Source organism: Abrus precatorius, unplaced genomic scaffold (assembly GCF_003935025.1).
Source record: "Abrus precatorius isolate BTA unplaced genomic scaffold, Abrus_2018 Scaffold7, whole genome shotgun sequence".
NCBI lineage: Eukaryota > Viridiplantae > Streptophyta > Magnoliopsida > Fabales > Fabaceae > Abrus > Abrus precatorius.
Window position 1 is genome coordinate 34,889,727 of NW_020874417.1, and position 17,724 is coordinate 34,907,450.

The 17,724-nt window shown below is 25.6% G+C and overlaps 1 pseudogene; it reads right to left on the reverse strand.

Annotated features, from left to right (window-relative positions):
• Positions 1–208: 208 nt before the first annotated feature.
• On the reverse strand, positions 209–3,535 carry LOC113871877 (annotated as a pseudogene).
• Positions 3,536–17,724: the final 14,189 nt, after the last annotated feature.

Here is a 17,724-nt window from a genome sequence, read left to right on the forward strand (position 1 = left end):
GTTTTTCTTCTTTCCCATTTGGTTTTTACTAATCCCCAGCCTTATCTTTACTAAGAAAAAAGCCTTCAGTTCTTGCTCTCTTTATTCAAACTCATCTGCTAGAAGTTGAAAAACATAAAATAAAACACGTCTAAATCTCCTTAGAATTCACTGCTAATAAGGAATGATAAACAGTCAAAACAAAACAACTGAAGGCCGAAGACAAGGGTCACACAAACTTTCTAGTAGGTATAGCCCTTGACAAACATTCACCCTCGGCAGAGTATCTTCCAAGTTGAGCCAAGGAGTTTGCTTTAGCGCGGACCAAAAGAGCCTCTGAGCAGCTTCCACATTCTCAGGGCGTCCTTGCCAAGTCTTAAGCACCGTGTTCTGCAGAGCTCGTGCATATGAGAAAGAAACATGCCATGGGTTGGGACTCTGGTTCATTGCATTGAGATTTAATGTTGCTTCTACTTCGGATTGTCCACCTGACAAAAACTGAGAATAAAAACAGAAAATTGTGAACAGCTTAATTGAGGGGATCCAAATTTCAACTTCTAACTCAAGTCAAGTGCAATCTTAAATGAAAAATAATTGAAATTAGCATCATCACGATGAACGATGCATCCATTCAGATTAGAAAACAATTGAGATGATAGCATATAGACAAAAGGTGATGTATATATCTTTTAAGGATTCTGAGTTCATGTAGTCCTGAAAATGTTGCACAGGAAATCTGATCATCACAACAATTTATGAAGAGGACAGAAAAAGTGTGGCAACTGATTCGTGGGACAGCAGGAGGGACTCTTCTTCTAAGCATGGTTAGAGTATATTTGGCAATGGTTTCTGGAGAAGCCTTCTCCTCGTGTTCAGCTCCAGCCGTAACCATGCTAGGCTTGAGCAAAATTCCCTAGAAAATGACATTGTTTTCGGCCAAATAGAAGAAGACCTCTGCGACCTTCTCAGCTACTTCCACTGTCCTCTCAATTGGGTGGTCTCCATCAAGAAGATTTTCAGGCTCTACAATTGGAACAATACCGCTGTCCTGCAACACAAATGGAGCCAGGGATCAGTGCAGTGTGAGGGAAAGAAAACTTTGCTTCAGATAAACAGTAGACATGGATTTTATGTAAAACTTGTTAATTTTTTGTTGTTATATCAGTACTAGTGTAAATAATAGTAGTGATTGTTTATTTCTATATTTTTGTAATTTTTTCAAAAATATTATATTTCTGTATTTTTTTTAATTCCATATTTTAAAAACATTCCTTTTTATGTTAATTTTTTTTAAGTTGAAGTCACTAATCTTTACCTTTTATAAGTTTTAATCAAAAATTAAAAATTTAAATTTTTTTTATTATTTAAAAAATACATTAAATTTGTTATTTTTTAAAACTTTGACCAAAATTATAAAATTTATTAAAAAACATGTCAAACATGTTCAACAGTACTTTAACAAAAAAAATGTAAAATTAATTAAATTGAGAATTTTTTAATTTAAAAATATTATAATTTTTTTAAATAAAAATAATGTAATATATATGTATATATATAAATATTTTTGGAAATATACCAAAGTATAAAACTTGTTTTACAACTTAAAATTTTTTAAAGTTTGCGGCAAAGATGTTTTGATCGTCATTAACGTAATAGTATATATTCGTTCCTATTGATTTGATTGAAAAAAGAAAAAATTTTCTAAGGTAATGTTCAAAATTTCTTATTATACTTTTGTAGTAGAAAAAAAACTGTCTTCTTGAAGAGAAAACTTTAATGATTGATGGCATTGACACATCTTTTAAACTAAAACTAAAGAAAATTTTAAGTTTTGAAGAATATTTTTTGACACATTTTTGTGAAAACTGACGGAGTCTCAATTTTCAATTTTATCGAAAAACAAGTCACTCCACTTAGTTTAAATAAGGTCACATTTCTAGAGATTTTGGAGGGTCTCAAAAAGAGTCACATTTTTGGTCGAAAAAGAAATCACATTTCTAGAAGCTTTAGAAATTTTGACTCCAAGGTCAAAAACATCCAAAACTAGTCGAGAAAGAAGGCCCCCAACAGATCTAATTAAAAACTTGTAAAAACAGAAATTGATAAAGGAATCATTCTAAGTCCAAGAGAGAGCTCATAAATTTTCTTTAAAACTTGTCGAAAAAGAAATTGACAAGAAAATCATTCTAAGTTTAAGAAAATAGAGTGAAACTTAAAAGATTAAGAAACATATCTAAAGAACTATAAGGTTTGAAGCAACTACAAAAACAACTGTTACTAACGGTTACCACCAGTTGAATGTCAGAGACACGAAGAATCAATCTGGGCAACAATGGTTGTGGAGAAGGCTGATCACGAGTGTAACATCCTTATTTTCTTCATTCAAAATAAATAAATTTTCGTAGCGAATGAAAAATAATTTTATTCCTATTCATGAATTTAATAATAGAATAAAGACAAAAATTTATATTTTATTATTATGTAAGTTTCATAATACTCCAAAGGAGTCAAAACTTCTAAGAGGATGATTTTGAAACTTTGAGATAATAAATAAAACTTAACTTTACTCTAGCAAATTATTTGGTTCATTTTGAATACATATAAATTTAGAATTTTCACTAAGAACATTTCCAAAATATTCATTACAAAAAAATTGGCCCATGTATTATAAATTCTAAAATTTGATATTAGAAATCATTTACAAAATTTAGTCATCACAAGATACAATTAGGATAAAATAATACACTTTCTCAAATGATCCTAGTTTCTATAAAACAATCTTCCTTCTAATACCCTTGGATTATGATTATAGAACAGGCCAAATATCTTTATCTCTTCACTTTCATTATCTGAAAATATTAGTAAGGGTGAGTATCTTCCGTCCCACTAAATCTTTTGTTTGACATAAGCAAAATAGTCATATATTTATATATATTATAAAAAAATAATTTCTAACATGAATTGAATTGACAATAACACCTCAAATCATATCAATCACTAACACCACGGAGTACACACAACAATAATCAATCATATTTGCAAACTTTCATACCATGCATCTTTTTATTAATTTGTACGCTATAATACATGTATTATTCCATGTCGATTAATATGTCATAATACATGTGTCATAATCGCACCTGTCGATATATTGCAACACATATATTGTAACAATACCAACCGATATGTTACAGTGCATGTATTATAATTGTACAAATTCTATACTGCTTCATATATATCACACTTTCATATTCAATGTCCCTGAGATTCCTTGAAGACTTCATAGCTTAGATAGCTACTGGTTAGCTGCAGCAACACGGATACACATGTGCCGACCCAGCCCTTTTTAGCAAAGGTATAGTCAAGAGTCTTGTCAGGAAATGAGTGTGCGGCCCATGAATGCTTTCAATTTTTAATAAATCATTGTACACTTGTTCATACTTAGCATTCACCACCTTCATTTCTCCAAGATTTTTCAAATCTTCTTTGAACTCTACACCCACAGTGTATATCTATAGTTATCTAAACTTACCATCAACATCTCATTCTTTTCCATATCTTTCTCATAAATCAATGTGTCATAATACGTGAGTCTCAACTATATAACTTGGTGTATTACAAAATATGTATTATGAATACACTCTTAAGATGTACCACAATATCTACATTATAATCACATCCATCAATCATTTCAATTTTCGTATTATAATCACTTTTCTCATAATTTCTCATCATTTCGCATCATTTCATTTCATACACCAAACTATATCTTCATTCAAGAATAACATATCACTTTTTCATTAACAATCCAATTCAATACATTTCCACATACCTCAATCATCAACATACACATTTTCTCAATAATTATAAAGTTGTCTATTCTAAAGTTTGACATAATTCATTATTAATAACATTCTCATTATTCCAAAAATATCAAATAACAATTCTTAACTACTCTCAAAAGACCTTTGTTTAGTAAAATTATAATATTTCTATTCATAGCCTTTAAGAATGATTCACTTTTTAAATAATAAATTTTAATTCATAATATAAAATTGACTAGAAACTAATTTTTTCTTTAAAATTAATTTTTTAGCAGTGTTATGTTATATATATATAGTCAATGATCTTATCAATAGTTTTTTTTTTAATGAAAATTTATATATGAAATAACTTACACATAACAAACAACATGTTTTACACCCGGTCTCCTTTTTCACACTACATTATGCTTTGAGTAGAAAATAATTTGAGAATCTCTTTTTCATTGTACTCTCTCACTTTAATTTGTGGCAAACTGCATTCCTTCTTTGGTTAAAAACTAAAGGATTTCAAAACAAAGTTGGAGTACATATCGAAGTTTACAACCCATCAACTTCAAGTAGCAACCTCACGATTAATTTCTCACTCTTATTTCTCCTTTTAAGTTTCACTACTTGCAATACTTGGACAACACAATAATTTCAGAATCTCTTTTTTATTGCATTCCCTTATACTATGTTGCATTCCTTCCTTGGTTCCAAAGGATTTCACCGCTACATTGGAGTATATATAGGAGAGGTTTATACCCTAGCAACCTCATTAATTAATATCTCACACTTCTTTCTTACTTTCCATTTACTATTATCTTGCCTCGCAACAAGGTCAGAATTAATCTCTTTTTCATTGCATTCCCTTACTTTAATTTGTGATATATTGCATTCCTATAACAAAGGCTTTCACTGCGTTTGGAGTATGGAATTTAACGACTACTCTCTGGTTTCCAAATGTCAAGAAAACGGTATCAAAGCAGATATAATTGCATCTGTGCAAGTTCAATGCTTTTAATTTGTTTGTTTGCTACTCCAGTGTCTATATCTTTGATTGCAACTTTATTTATTTATTTTAATGGTTTGATGGACCAAAATCTTATATTTCTTTTTTGTAATATATTTTCTATTTCTCCAATGAAAATATAACATCTCAACAAAAAAGTAATTATAAATAAGGAGAGCATTAGTTTAAAATCGAGAGAGAATTTTTTTTTTCTAAACTGTTGATGTATATTAAAATTTGATTACATACCCGATTCATGAATTTGGGAAATTTAGATTTATGATCTAAATTTGAATGCATATCTGATTCAAGAATCATTTTAACTTAAATTTATAATTTTTTATCTATGAATGCATATCTGATTCAAGAATCTTTTTAACTTAAATTTATAATTTTTTATTTATATATCTTTTAATTTATTGATAACTTGCTGGTGTGTGACTTTGTTATCTATCATTCTTCCTTAGTTTATTCTGGCGCTTTTATTTTGGTGTGTGACTTTTCTTTTTTATTTTGGTGCTTTAATTTTTTTTTCTTTAAGTTTGTATAGATCTACCTTCGATATTATATTAGAATTTGACTACAGATTCATTCCAAAAATGTAAGATAGAGTGTTCATAAGTTTTAAGTAACTTACTTATCTAAACACTTTTGAAAATTTTAGATTCATAATTTTCTTACTTATTTATCTTTTAAAATTTTCATCTATTAGTAGAACTTTATTATATTTAACAATGTATGTTTTGTTTGTTTTTAAATTATTTTTTGGTGCATGTGAAACATTTAAGATGCTTGGGATGAAGGAAAGGAAAAACGAGAGGTAGGGTTAGGCAGCGCATGGTGTTAGTGAATTTTCCAATTTATTTTATTTAGGTCTTGTAATTAATAAATTTAATTAGAGTAGTAAGAGTCTTGCTTATAGTTAACATCCTTGACCTGTGTTACGTACAATGTATACAAAATTCAACTTTAAACAATAAAGGAAGTTTTTGTTTAAAAATTTTAAACAAAATAATAAGAAGTAAGGAATATAAATCAAATAAATTATTATAACTCTAATATAGCATATAAGGAATATATCTAATGAAAATCATTCACATTTTAGAATTGTGAGACTGTAAATTTACACCGTGAAATTTTTCGTATTTTAAGATTTTTTTATATTTAGTTAGCGACCGTATGATCATATAAAAAAATTAGATACACTTTTTAAATCTTGTTATTTAAATAAGATCTCATGGATATAGTAATCCAACTGAATTTTAAAAGAGAATATAAATATACATCTGATTCTAAAATGAAATAGACTTTTTTTTATTTAGTTAATTTTAATTATCCAATTTTTTTAACATTGCTTGGATGTAAATTGTAATCTATATCTGGACTGGCATAAGCGATTATATTAAACAAGCCTAGTTTTGCTTTAGTACTTTTGACTTGAACGTTAAAATTACTATTATGTAATGGTTATGCCCCTATTTAATTTGTTTTGGTGTTAAAAAATAATAATTCTTACACTTTTCAATATTAGGTATACATTTTAACATAAATAAAATTATTTTAAACACATTTTAATGATGTTCAATAATTTGAAAATTTTATTAAAATTAATTCTATCAAACTTTTAAAGAGAAACAAACCTACAAATATACAAGCAATGCCGTTATATGTTTTTATGTGTATATTTAAATGTTTTTACTTTTGCTTTATTTATTATGGCACATATATAATTTTTAGTCTTATAATATTTGCTTGAAATTTAGTTTCTAATCAAATTCTTCTATTTTTTTTTTACATAAAATCTTCGAAAATTCATTATTTAATCGAACAATAAGAAGTTTAAGATGAATTTGAGATAAAAATAATAATTTAAAAAATTCAAATAATTTTTTAAAACGAATATTTTAAATTTAAGTCAAATATAATATTTTTATTGAAAACTTTTGAGTGAAAGAAAATTTAATGATTTAAAAAGTTTAATTTACAGAGATTTCGAGAGAAAAAAATGAGTATTTTATGTAAATTTGTGGTACAGTTTTCTCTTTTAATTAATTTTGATTAAGTCTGGTAAATAACCTTATTCTATTTAATTTTATTTTTAGGTCTAACCTTTACTTTAATTTAACTCGTCAACCATTGGACAATGACGGAGACATTAGAAGCCATCGTGGATAAAAGGCTTGCCCAACTAAAAGATGCAGAACAAAGCTTTGATAAAGATAGTAAATTTCCAGGTTCCAAGATCCAAAGGGCACCTATGTTTTTGCGACAAAATGACAAGTGTGCTAAATATTTCTCCCCAAAGATGATCTCATTCGGTCCCATCCATCACGGCAGTCCAAGTCTTAAGCAAGGAGAGCGTTACAAGCTTCTATGGACATCAAAATTTGTTGCCGAATATAGTGAAAAAACGAATCAAGATAAAGACGTAGCAGCTAAACTTTTGCTGGAAAGGATAGAAGATAATATGGAAGAGTTGAAGACGTTGTTCACTGAGGATGCAATCAAAGATTACAAGGACAAGGACAGTGACCTTGCTTGGATTTTGTTTGTTGATGGATGTTCTTTGCTCCATTTCATGGAAAATATTGACTATCGGCATCCGGAAGCACTAAACCTTAAGCTTGACCAACTAACGCATATGTGGAGAGATACGTTGTTGTTGGAGAACCAATTTCCAAGGAGATTGCTTGAGATGCTAAGCAATAAGAACTTGGAATATTTAATGAGCAATTACAATGACATGGGTGAAACCAAACAACGTGGAATGGCAACGATCTCAATTCAAAATCCTAAACCAATTCATTTACTCGATTCTTGTCGCTCAATGTTCCTTTCAACCGTTAAGGAGTTTCCCACCGACAAATACAATGAGATGGAGAAGGAGATAGATACAATCCTAAACCAACAACAACATGATGCTGATGAATGCAATATTGAAATAGATCCGATGGTTGTTTGGCATACTTATAAGAACATACGAGATCTTAAAACAGCAGGGATTCGAGTGATGATGCCAATGGCAGATGAGTCAGTCGGTAATGCATGGAGATGGAATAACGTGTCTTTCAACTCTAAGTGGTTTAGCGGCGAATTAAGGCTCCCAATGTTTCTCTTCAACGATGTCACGCCTTATGCGTTTTGGAACTTTATGGCTTACGAGTTGTGTCCAGATGTTGGTTCCAACTATGAATGTTGCTCATTCTTTTCCTTCATGGATTCATTGATTGACACTGCTGAGGATGTGAAGGAGCTTAGATTAGCAGGTGTGTTTCAAAACTTGCTTGGAACCGACGAAGACTTGGCCAAGCTCTTTAATGACTTGGGTGATGATTTGCCAACTAAAATGTACTGCGACAAATTCTACTCCAGTGCAGTGGCCTACAGCAAGAAATATATTTTGGTGAAGGCGAAAATTGAAAAGCATTACAGAAATAAATGGAGGACATGGTTGGCTGAATTTTACAATACTCATTTCAGTACTCCATGGGCCATGTTTGCCTTTTTAGCTGCATTAATTGCATTGCTTCTCACTGGTATCCAAACCTGGTTCGCCATATTTCCTAAAAAAAATTGAAAATGCACCATCATATATGTATCTACGTACGTGTGTGTAATGTATATAATAAGGTCGTTTTGTATGACCCACGTTGAATAATAATTTTCTAGTGTTGAGATTCCAAATTCCATAAACAACTCTACGCAGGTGTTGTCGCAATGGTTATTAACTATTATATGGGATTTTCCTGTTTAGATTCGCACCACTCTATCTTTTTTTAACTATAGATGGCGTTTTTCGAACTATTGGTGGGGTGCATTTGTTTTGCGAAAAATGTATATAAATAAAACAAAAGTTAAGTGAAAGATATAAACAAAATAACTTTAAATATTTCGATTTTTTTAATAAATTTATTTAATTTTTTTCAAAGGGTACGTAAATAACCTCATCCTAAGTAAACTAGTAAACTTTTAAATATAAAAAAAATTATAATGATTTTATTTATTATTTCACTTGTAATGAGATTATTTATCCCATGGCATAATTTAAACAAATTCATTTTTTATTCTTACAAAATCTCTTAATTCTTAAATGAAAAAAAAAAATATATATATATATATATACTTTTTATGTTTTCAAGAAAATAACTAAACATACTTTTCATTTAATATTTATTTTATAAAATAGTAAAAATATATTAAATTAGTAGATCAGAAAATATAACAAGACTCTTATATCTTAAATAATGATGATATGATGTGTAGTGGAAAAATTAAGAGGACTCGCAGGTTAAGCATAATATTAATTTATCAACAATTAGTGAATGATTATGCAATCCGAAATTTTAATGATTAATTCTATCCTAATTTATTAATCTTGCAGCTATTAATGTTATTTTTATTAGTTAATAACTCAACCGTCAACATCAACACACTTAAAAAAATAATGACACAGAATAATAATGTATTAGTTTGTTGTCTTAAAAATTTTTGTTTTTGTCTATGATCGGAAATCACGGATTATCCTTAAATAATAAAAAAATTGGACTAATTTATACTTTGTGATTCGTAGTTATTGTTTACAATTGACAAATTTTGAATAAAGAACTTTTTTATAAATAAATTGACCACGTATGTATGAATGTAAGGAACCTTACGCCAAGATATCGACACATCGTGATTAAATTTACCCATTAATAGTAATTTTTTAATGAATTAATATTTTTTATAAGCAATAACTAGTATGGTCTATTTTAAAATATTAAAAATAAAATAAAAAACAAAAAATTAAGATTTAATCTAAATATTTTAACGAGTAAAAGATTATATAGTAGAATTGTTAAAATCTTTCAAAGATGAATAGGATTAGGAAAGTTGTCATGATGTTTTCTTCAACAAGATGTCTTCACCTTCTCGTTGGTTTGCTACATACGTGGGGTGAAGAAGCTATCTTGTCTTTGCAGTCCCATCTGCTCTTCTGCAACCCATTTCATAGGAAGAAAAGTCTTCCATTCATTTTGAAATGAAGAGGGACACTTTCTAGCTCGTAGCAAATCATTCATACCAATTACCAAACTTGGGTCCTTCTTGTTGTAACAGTGTGCCAAATTCATCACCATATCATACCAACTTATAAGCTGTTGACCATGTATGCATGAATGTAATGGAACCTTACGCCCCGATATCGACACATCGTGATTAAATTTCTTTTTATATTTTTTTAAGCTGTTTATTTTTTATTTTTCGCTGGTGTTGAAACTTAGGAGATTTTTATCATAACTATTACGAAATTAAGAGACACAAAGATATTCAATGCTTACAGTTTTTTTAAAATTAGCAACTATCCATATCATATCAGTATGGAATACTCATATGTCATAATAAGTTTTATAAATTAAACTTTAATATTTCAAAACGAGTATCATATAGGTTATATAGTATCATATTTTCTAAACTCTATTAATAATGAGTATCATAAAATAAAAGAAATATAACCTATATACATAAGTTATACAAAATTAGACTTGATTATTTTAATTATTTTATATTAAATTATTAATTAAGTCATTCAATGATTTATTAGTATTAATTTTTTAAAAATATTTGTTATATTTTTTCTATTTATTATGTTATATTATTTTTTAAGATACCATTTATTACTATTATTTTTTTAATTTATAAATTGACGTGCATCCAATGATTATTAATAACCTTCAAGACAATTGCATTATACCTAACATAGCTAAACAATACATAAAACATAAATATCAGCTTAGAAAAGTAATGATGTTTTAAAAAAGTAGTTTTAGTTTGACTAATGTGTATTATAAAAAATTAATAAATTTAAAATAATAATTAATTTATTAAATTTTAAAATAATTATCTTTATTGATAGTCATGCATGAGCATATGACATTATATTTTTAAAAATCTTTTTAAAAAATAAATTAAAAATGAAGAACAACATAAATTATAAGTATGTCAATCAAAATTTTTTTGATACTCATAGTTTTTTTTATATCTTTTGAAAAAAAAATTATCAAGCAATAATTGTCATACCACAAAAATCTAATAATTATAAATTAATTATTTTTAACTATTTTTTTTTCAAAATCATCATTCTTATGATTTTTATTATTATTCTTGTCTATTCAATTCAATTTCAAATGTTTACATCTCACCAATACTTAATATAAGTAATATGTTAGACAATATATTTATAATATATAAGTAGTATATTAGATAATAAGTAGTTATTGATAAAAAATATATTTTTTAATGAAATTAATATTTTTTATAATCAATAAATAATTTTAAATAATTTTAAAATATTAAAAATAAAATAATTAAAACAAAATAAAAAGAGTAATATATCAATTTAATCTAAATTTTTTAACCAGTAAGATATTATATAGTAGATATATCATGTCATAAAATTTTTCAAAATAAATAGTATTAAGAAAGCTGTCATGTATGTCTATGTTTTCTTGGTTAAGATGTCTTGTTCTTCTCGTTTGTTTGTTGTATACATGCCACGCTTTATTGGAAGCTGTCTTGTCTTTGCAATCTGGTGGGTGCGGTTTAATGTGAACATTATCTGCATCCCATTTCATAGCAAGAAAAGTCTTTCATTCATTTTGAAACGCAGCAAATCATCCATACCAACTACTACGAAACTTGGGTCATTGTTAATTGTTACACATAGTGTGTCAAATTTAGGTAATTCTAATATTTTCTTTTTTAAAAAAAGATAAAATTATTTTTTTTAAAAAAATTTAAATATTGTGAATCATTAATCAAAATCAAATGATTAAAAATAAAAAATAAAAAATTGATAATATAAGTTACATTTAGAAATGATGTAAGAGTAAATTTTTTCTTTTTTATTCGGTTCTTTTTCTTTGTCTTATCTCTTTTTGTCTTTTCTCTTTTTTTCTTTAGTATTAATAACATAGTTTAGACTCAGAAAAAATATAAAAAAATACTAAAAAAATTAGAAGCATAAATTAATATTCTGGAGATGCCTCAGCAAGATCTCATCCTTATTCATGTTCTGTAATAAAATGACACATGTTAAAATATGGTAAACATGGATTTAACAAGAATCTTATTAAATATGTTTATGTTCTTTTTCTATTCTTAAAATATAGCACAGTTTGCTTAAGAAAATCAAGACTTTGTTAGAAATCTGTGTTAAAAATTGCAACAAACTCAGTCTTTCACATAGTCACAGCTTGTGCCTAAGAAAATCAAGACTTTGTCATAAATCTGCGTTAAAAATTGCAACAAACTCATAATCTTTCACATAGTCACAGCTCATAACAGATTTGAGATTCTTAACTTTATATCTTGGACAAACATATAGATTATATTGATTCTTTTTTGACTTTATTTTGTAACTTAATTAACCATTGTCTCCTCTCTGTGACGTAATTTTCTTTTAAATGTTACTTCTAGATCAGTTTTGTAGAGGAACATCACTGCTTTTTACATTAATTTTATTGGAGAACTGATGCATAAAAAGCTAACGTATATTTTTTACATTAGTTTTAGAAATTGATGTAGAAAGTTAACGTAACTACTTTTACATCAGTCCTACGAAAAAACTTATGTAAAAAGTTAACATCTCAACATCAAAAATTAAGTAAAGCTAATGTATACTTTCTACATTGTTCTTTTAATAAAACTGATGTAAAAAGTAGTGAAATTTTTAATAGTGTTGTTGCTTTTCAACGTCGTGATTTTTTGAAGGTGCATATTTTTCTGGATAAAGAGTTCTATTATTTCACTAGATGAAATTTTAATCTTTTAGCTTTATTTTGCTAATTCTATTTAGGCGTATGAACAGTCTTTAGTATTCATTTGTTTACTTGGATCAACCCAGATGTATGTTAATACACCTCAGATGCAGCTATGTTTGACCTCTTCTTTCATATTATTGTGCTAATTTTCTCTAAACGGTATAATTGTTGTCATTGTCGATAGTAAAAACAAAGTGATACTACTAATTTAATGTCTTTCTACGGCAACGACAAGATTAGGTTAGGATTTAGAGGGGGTCGCTGTTACAGTAAAGACATGTTGATATTATATATCACTTAATAAAAATTAACCTTTTTTATATGTCTATTAACATTAAATGTTAAACAAACTATAATTTTATGTGATTTCAGAGTTTCAATAGAAGAAAAAAATTAAAAATAGAGAAGGTTAAGAGGAAAGGAGAGAGATGAGAATGGAGGAGCTTTGGATAGACAAGAAAGAGATAAAGGAAATGCAACATTTTACTTATTTACCCTTCATTAATATGTTATTATCTATAAATATCCAATACATTTACTAGTGAGAAAAAAGCTTTTTACATCAGTTAAAAGATGCTTTTTACATTAGTTCCGTATCCGATGTAGATATAGGTAATGTAGAAAGTTCAAGACTTTTTAAATTGGTTGTTAAAAATCGATGTAAAAAGTATCACTTACTACATTGGTTGTTTATAATAACCGATGTAAAAAATATTTTCAATGTTTAACGTTTGCGTCAATATTATCAATATATTTTCTTAAGTTAAATTAAAATTCATAAACGTCAGCGTTTATGGTGTTCGTCGTGTTCTTTATGTTCATCATATTCATTGTGTTCTTCAAGTTCATCATGTTTTTCATATTCATCGTGTTTGTTGTATTTGTCGTGTTTATTATATTCATTGTGTTTCATTATTATTCATCTTTATTTGAATCTAAAACATAAAGAAGATGCAATTTTATCATATCGTTTAATAAGGAAGAAGAAACAACAAAAAAATGAAAGAAATTAAAATAATTGATATACCTGAAAAATATTTGCATGTTCGTTATCCACTTAGCTAATATAACAGAAATTTCAGAAACTTAAAAAAAATATGTGTTTGAGTCTTCAATTTATGCTATTTCACTGGCGCATATCTGAAAATTTAAAATTTGAATTGATTCTACATAAACAACCGATGTAAAATACATATTTTGTATCGGTTGTTTTTTTATAAAGTTCGCTTAAATTTCAAAATTATCATCGCATTTTTTTTTATATCGATTATTTTTACAACCGATGTAGAAAGTATTTTTCACATTGATTCTTTTGGCAACTGATGTAGAAAAGTTTACAAAAAATTTTAAAATGTCACTACATTTTTTTCTATCTCATTTCACAAGAAACCGATGTAAAATTTTGTTATAAAAAGTATTTTTTGTACTAATAATTATAAATAAAATTTGCAAACATTAATCTTGCAGCTATTAATGTTATTTTTATTAGTTAATAACTCAACCGTCAACGTCAACACACTTAAAAGAATAATGACACAGAATAATAATGTATTAGTTTGTTGTCTTAAAAAATTTTGTTTTTGTCTATGGTCGGAAATCATGGATTATCCTTAAATAAAAAAAATTAGACTAATTTATACTTTGTGATTCGTAGTTATTGTTTACACATGACAAATTTTGAATAAAGAACTTTTTTTTCAAATAAATTGACCACTTCCGTATGAATGTAATGGAACCTTACGCCACGGTATCGACACATCGTGATTAAATTTTTTTTTATATATTTTTCGCTGATTTTGAAACTTAGGAGATTTTTTCATAACTATTACGAAACTAATAGACACAAAGATATTTAATGCTTACAATTTTTTAAAATGATCAATTTTACTTAATTAAAATTAATACCAAATAAAGAATAAAATTATGGCTATCAAAATGGATTGTAGCTCGTGAGCCAACCTAACATGCAGTAAGTTTTGGATGAAATAAGTTATAAAAAAGTTGTTCTCTAACTATTTGAGTTTTTTATTTATTTATTTTTTATCTAACTCATTTAATCTACACGGACCAACTCTTCATAAGTTGGGTCAAATTTATGAGTTTTAATTTAAATAATTATTTTTTTAATATTATTATTTTTATTTATCTAATAATTCTAAAATATCAAGACATAAAAATTAAACTAGTCAATTATGATTTTTTTTATTTTTAATCTCTATTTAATTTATGCATGTTTGTGTTCTTATTTTTGTATTTTTTTTGTTTTTTAAATATTTTTAATTTATAAGCTAATTCAGTAGATTGGTGAATTGAATTGAGTTAGTATTTTTTTAATTTATTGTAAATGTGAATCAGATTAAGTTAGCTCGTTATTACATTCAACTATTGTGAGATAGTTCGAATTATTCTATTTTTAAGTTCTAATTAAATTAATATTTTTAATATTAATACATAGAATATTATGAGTTATTTTAAATTTTATTAATTTATAAAAAATAAATTTTTTTATATCATTGTAAGTTTAAAAAATTTTATACACAATTTAAATATTTTATTTAATTTAAATATAATATGTTATAATTTATTATTTTACTGACTATTAAATTTAAATTAAATAAAAAAATTAAATTAATATACACTTTTATAAATTTGTATGGATATTTATAAATTTCCATCATTTATAAATTTCCGACCTAATATAGCATAGCATTTATCAGTGATTGAAAAGTTGACCAATTAATAAACGCATTAATTTATTTTTGGGGAGCCTACTCGTCCAACACTCACACGTGACAGATATTGTCACCTTATCTTTATATTAATTTCAGTTGTTGTTTATAGTACGAATACACAAAATATCAACAGCACAACAACACGATTACTGAGGTTTTGTTTTCTATTTGTTAACAACAGTTTCTAAAATTAACTCAAAATATTTGAAAGAGGTGAAATGTAATTTTTTTTGTTTTTTTTCATTTGTTATATTTATTTAAAGTATTTTTATTTAACTTTCTCTTTTAAATTTTAAAATAATATTAATTACATTGAATTAAATATATTTTTATTTCTACTAATTGATATTTTGAATCATTAAATATACAAATAGCTTTATTTTGAAAGAGTCTCTTTAAAAAATAAATTTAAAAAAAATATAAATTATGAGCATGACAACCAAAAAAAAATTTCAATACTCATAATTTTATTATATCTTTTAAAATAAAAGTATATCAAGTAAAAATTATCATAAAACAAAAATTTAAAAATCTCAAATTATGTAATATTATAATTTTATCTCAATTAATTTCTTAAAGTTATTGTTTCTATAATTTTTATTATCATTCTCAACAATATAACTTAATTTTAAATATTTACATTGTATTAATCATTAACATAAATAGTACACTAAATAATATATTTAAAAATTTTAATGAAATAATATATAAAAAAATTTTTGGTAACTAGGTAGCTATTGATAAAATACAAAAAAATCTTTAAAATTTTGTAGTTTTTTTTTAAGTAAAGTTTTAAAGTTTTTTGTAATTTTATCTTAAACAAATTTTTTAATTTAAATAAAAATTAATTTTTTATCAAAATTATTTAAATGATTTCTTTTAAATTAAACAAATTTACACTACAAAATAAATTTTTTGTCAAAATTTAAAACAAATCTAAATCCCGATGTGCACATGTTAATTTCCTTTTTCTACTATCACATAATTCAATAAAAAAAATTTGATATAACGTGTTGTATTTTTTAGAGTTTATGTAATGAAAAGATTTGAGTAATTTTTTAATGACATTAATATTTTTTATAAGTAATAATTAATTTGGAATATTTTAAAATATTAAAAATGAAATACAAAATTAAAAATTAAGAAACTAATCTATTTATTTAATCTAAAATTTTTATCGAGTAAGATATTATATAGTTGAAATGTCATGTCAAAAAATTTCTCAAGATAAATAGCATGAAGACAGCTGTCATGTATTGTGTATAAGAATAACAATGGGTAGAGTATGGATAATGTATTATAATACCCATTAATATACCTGTATTTTTTAAAAAGTATTTATATCTAGCCTCATATCTACATGGATATGAACATCAATCTTTATACTCGTACTCTATGGGTACCCACATACTCATACTTGTATTGATTATTTACACTTATTTGAAAAAAAAATATTTATAAAAAAATATACTTATATTACTTTACATAAATATTATAACAATATAAAATTTAATAAGGAGTTGTCAAAAAAGGTGCAAGCATAAAAAAAAAAAAATTCAAAGATTAAAGTGTTAAATATATCTTAATAAAACAATTTTTTAAACTAAAATTCTTAGAAATCATAGATGAAATTAAATATTTTAGTTTTTTGTCAGTAATGACCCTGTCTTGTATAAGATTCGATCGAACAACGACAACAGAATGACAATGAAATAAATCTCCACAATGGGTAGTCTCTCGTGTCAAATCACTTTGTGAACTTTTGTGGCAATATTGATAATTAACTCTAATAAATAATGATTCATGATTGTTGCAATAGCTTAAAATGAAAAAAACCTTTAGAATGAGAATAAAATTAAGACAGAAAAGTTTAAGTACTAAATGACAACAAGGAGAAATTGACACATAATTATTTTTTAACTTTTAAATATGAAATTATAAAAAAATAACAAATTTAATTAAAATAATATAATACTATATATATATATATATATATATATATATATTAGCATTTTAACTCACGTACTACATAAAAATATTTTATTAAAAATATAAATTTTAAAAAAATTATTTTAATAAATTAAAATATTTATAATACATATTATACATAAAAAAAATTATTTTAAATTAAAATATAAAAATTTTAAATATTAATAATAAAAAATTAATCTACAATAATAGTAAGTAATTATAAAATATTTATAATATATTTATTATTTATAAATTTTTTTACTTAAATAAAAATATAAAATTTTATCAGATTGGACTGTTTAATTCTCGTCTAAACGATGACGTGAAATAAATACCTAGATATCCGTAACTAAATCTATTTTTATTAAAATTTACAAATATTTATCTATATTCAGACTTATACACATAAATATCCGATCCATTATAAA